This window comes from Capsicum annuum, chromosome 6 (genome assembly GCF_002878395.1).
Source record: "Capsicum annuum cultivar UCD-10X-F1 chromosome 6, UCD10Xv1.1, whole genome shotgun sequence".
In the NCBI taxonomy this organism is placed as follows: Eukaryota; Viridiplantae; Streptophyta; class Magnoliopsida; order Solanales; family Solanaceae; genus Capsicum; species Capsicum annuum.
Genome location: NC_061116.1, coordinates 222,412,333 through 222,417,154, shown reverse-complemented (window position 1 = coordinate 222,417,154; position 4,822 = coordinate 222,412,333). Strand labels below are relative to the sequence as shown.

The window sequence follows — 4,822 nt, the reverse complement described above, 5'->3', positions numbered from 1 at the left end:
CCTCTTCGACGGAATTTCATAAGTTGCAGGTTGCTGGTCCGTCACTGTTGTCGAAATTTCATGGATCTCGTCGAAAAATCTATGAATCTGGTAGTAGGTCTCTAGTCGTGTCTCTTACTCAGCTAATGCGCATTCGTATATCTCAACCTTAGATACACTATTCTGGATAAATAATCCTAGATACACAATCTCAAATACATGCAACCCCTAAAATACATGCAACCTCAATATTTTTTATAACTTAATTCAAAAGTTAAGGGAACTTTTATAAATAGCCCCTTTGGCTATTTCTGTTATTTTTCCTTATTTGTTATGAACTTTACTGGACTGCTTGTAGAGATACACGGCTAGTATAAAGTCAAAAAGAAAAAGAAATGTCAAAATCCCCCAAAAGGTAATACCATTATGGCGTCATTTGGTCATGAAAGTAATAATTTTTCAAAATTGGTGTTGGAGTTGAAGTTAGAATTGGTGTTGTGTTTGATTATGAATCTAAATTGAAGTTGTTTTTGAAATTTGGTGAGAAAAATAAGAGTGAGAAAAGTTTTCATAAAGTAAAATAATTTTTATGGTCAAACACCATTATTTTTACTTTTTTTACTAAATTGAAATAATTTTGAGATAATAATTACAAAAATACCTGAAGTTTAACCGGATTTTCAGTTGAGCATACTGAACTTTGCGGGGTCCTATTACCCCTAGACTTTTTTTATCGTATTTTAATAACATATATCTGTCCACTTGGGCACGTGTAAATATGAGGTTGGTGCGTGTATTACACGCGCCTATACACATGTAAAAACAAGATTGACGCGTATATTATACCACCAACCGTCGAATCTAGGTATTGAGCTTCGGGGAAAAATTAAATTCACTTTAAAAAGGACCATCGCAAAGTTCAGTATGCTCAACTGAAAATTCAATCAAAGTTCAGATATTTTTGTTAGTATTATCCCAATAATTTTTTTGAAGAAAGTGAAAAAATCTTCATGTCAAACGTCTACTAAAACTGGCTGATATATTGTTCAAGGTCCAAGAACTACCCGCCCTAATTGACGTTCAGAATGAAAGCCAGATGAAAAATGGAGTGGAAAAAGGTTAATTGTGGCTGCTGGGATTCGAGCCCAGGTCTCCACGGCCACAACGTGGAATTCTGACCACTAAACTACAGCCACTTCGTGTAGCACGAAATAAATATATAAGTTATATTGAAAGAGGAAAGAACATAGTTCTCTGACTAACGAAATGCTGATATAGTAGGTTATCTAACAACAAACAACTTGAGATTTTGAGTTTGCTATGAAGATACTACATTTTTATTTTAGTTGTGAATCATCCTTTCTATCATGTTTTGGTTATGCTTCTTCAGAGTCTAAGGTTAATTGGAAATAATTTCTCTATTGAGGGTAAATTTGTATACATCTTACTTTTTCATACCCTACTTGTAACTTTCGATTATATAAGATGTTTCGATTAAAGTGCAAAACGATAAGGAAAATGTACTTAAATCAAAGAACTGCATACAGGTTTTCCAGTGTCATCCGCACGTAGACAAATTCCAAATATAAATAGCTAAACAATGAGTTTCTCATAATTTCAAGTTACTAAAACTTCCTTTATGTCAATGTTATGAACCAATTATCCCACGTCCCACATTGGGAAAATAAAGAAATGCTAAAGGAATTATAAGTCAAATGGATTCTTCCACCTATTAGACTAGTCTTTTAGGTTGGGCTCTTCCATTTGATTTATAACATTGGTGCTTTCATTGAGAGTCTCACGCGTTGGGCCGTGACTCGAAGTGGTGGCCTGGACCCAAGAGGGGGTGTCAGCCGTGACCAACGAGGCAAAGCCGTGACCAACGAGGATCGATCCACGTGTGGGGAGCCGCGCGTTGGGCCATGACTCGTAGTGGTGGCCAGGACCCAAAAGGGGTGTCAGCCGTGACCAACGAGGATAGATCCACGCGTGGAGGCCTCGACTCGGAGTGGTGGCCTGTGCGTCAGGAGTGGTGGCCTAGACCTAAGAGGGGTGTCAGCCGTGACCAACTGGGCTCAGTAGTGACCAACGAGGTCATTGGTTCTCAAGCGGAGGAGTGGTGGCCTAGACCTAAGAGGGGTGTCAGCCGTGACCAACTGGGCTCAGTAGTGACCAACGAGGTCATTGGTTCTCAAGCGGAGACGATTGTTATGAACCAATTGTCCCACATTGAAAAAATAGAGAAATGCTAAGGGAATTATAAGTCAAATGGGTTCTCCCGCCTATTAGACTAGTCTTTTGGGTTGGGCTCTCCCGTTTGATTTATAAAAATCAATCTCTAGTTCTACGTACTTTGTGACATTACATTGTTGAGTTGATAGGAAGCTACTGGCTAAGACTGCGTTTTTTTTTTAAGATTCAGACATCTGAATCTGAATGCACATTTGAATGATTAAAATGTTATCTCTAGATCTGAAAATTGAATGATTAAAATTGTTTGTTTTTCAACATCTGAATGTATAAAAAAAAATTATTTGTATATATCATAAAATAAAAAATGCAATTCAAATAAATAACTAATTATATATAAGGAAAGTATGTAATTTAATATAACAAAATTATTATTTGATTGGAAAAAAAATATTTATGTTTGTTAGTAATAGTGGAGATGGTTTATAATGGTGGTTGCGGTGACAATAACTGATGTCAGTGATTGGTAATGTTAGTGGTGATGGTTGGTATTTTAGTGACTGTTATGATAGTAGCGGTTGATAGTGGTGATGGTGGTTGTGATGTGACGTTGCTTGATGTTAATAGTTGGAGGTGTTGATTGTGATGACTGAAAAATGAATGAATGATGGTTAACGATATGTTGGTGCTAGTTGGAGATATGTTAGTTGTGATGGTGGAAATGGTTGTTAGTAGAGATAAAATGCGGCGATGGTAGTGATTGAAGTGATGGTAGAAGTGGCGTTACTAGTGACAATGGTGCTGGCCGCCGAAGAATGTATGAAGGTTGTGATGTATTATTGGTAGTTAGCGGTGGTGCTAGTTGTGATAGATGAGTTGGTCGATAGTAGGGATTGACCGGTAATGGTTGATGATGGTGTTGTTGTTGACAGCGGTGATGGTGTTAAATATAATTAGAATAATAGAGGTAGCAGGTGTGGTAACGGTTGACAATAGTGGTTGATAGCGATATTTGTTTTCGATGGTAGTTGTGATGGTGGAGGTGGTTGGTGGTTGACAATGATAATGGCGACAGAGGTGGTGACTGATGATTATGAAAAGAGTGACGGTGAATATTATCCAACACCATAATACTTTTTCAGACCTATTAAGATTTGATTCTAAATATGAATGATTAAGATTTATTCAGACCTATTAAGAACTAAAATCTTAATAAAAAACGAATGCATTTAATGGTCTGAAGTATGAGCCATTCAGATTCAGACCTCCATTAAGTGCAAACATATGAGCCCTAAGTCCATCAAGTTCACCCTTGACATTAGAAAATAGATAATCAAATTTGTAGAATTATGCTGAAATTGTAAAAGAAACTAAATAACTTGTAGAAAAATTTTAGACTATAGAGCTGAAATTGTCAGCTGTTTGTTTAACTTCATAAAGCAGAGACACAACAGAAACAATGACATCAAGACTCAAGGAGGCTATTTGAGAAAAATAGGTCCATGACATCCATAAAGGCCAATCCTCTCCTGTCCATTAGGCCCATTCCTTCTAAAGAAAGTTAATGGATAGGCTTAATATATGGAAAAGGACACTAATGGCCTGTTGGCCGAAATAAATTTCATCTAAATAATCCAAGAAATCGCATGCGTTGATGCATGTTTTTCCTTTTCCTTAACTTTGTTATTTTTTGATTGGCCAATGCTTTTTTTTTTTTTTGGGCCATTACTTTATTTATTTTTCTTCTTTATTTCAAAGAACAATTTATCTGTTTTATTAAAATTCTACCAAAATAAAAAAAATTATAAATTATAAAATTTGTATTATTATTGTATAGAAGATTTTTCTTTTTCAAATACATATTTTAAACCAAATACATATATACATATTTTATACAAAAAATGAGACGACTTATATACATATTATAACATTAATTGTGTAGGTTCTATACACATTTTATACAATATTTAGCTATAATAATTATTTAGATACATATTTTATCCTACATATATACAACTTCTATACACATCATATACAAAAACATATTTTATACAATAAATATAAACATTCTATGCAACAACTATATATTTTTTATACACATTTTTATACGACCCTTAGTTGTAATTATTGTTCAAATATGTGTTTTATATAATTATTGTACATTTTTATAAAGACATTCTATACGATTTCTATATATATTTTACATAGATATGTGTTTTATATAACAATACAATTTCTATACACATCCTATCTAGTTCTACACATATATCTTATATAGGTACATATATACATAATTATACAGTTTTTATATATTTGAATTTATTTTAAAAAAAATAAAGAAGATATTTAGCTTAAAAAAATAATAGTGAATTTTTTTAAAAAAGAACTATTTAAAAACAAGTCTGAGACCAAAAAAAAAATGGAGGAGAAGATAATTCAGAGTAAATAGTACAATAGCAAATCAGAGTTGATGTGATGGAGAAGGAAGGCTTTAAAAAAAACACATAGAAATCAACCTAAAAAAATTAAAAAAATAAATAGAAAATTTAGTTCTAAAAATGAAAAATGTAGATCTTCAAATGCATAAATATGCAAGTATGAAGTAAGAGAGAGATCTTGTCAAATCAATTGTTAGAAATTGAACCACACGTGT

At 33.5% G+C, this 4,822-nt stretch overlaps 1 non-coding gene across 1 annotated transcript; it reads right to left on the bottom strand.

Moving 5' to 3' along the window:
• Nucleotides 1-1,103: 1,103 nt before the first annotated feature.
• Nucleotides 1,104-1,175, bottom strand: TRNAH-GUG. The gene has a single exon. It is a non-coding gene; the product is annotated as a tRNA-His (tRNA).
• Between the last annotated feature and the right edge of the window lie 3,647 nt (nt 1,176-4,822).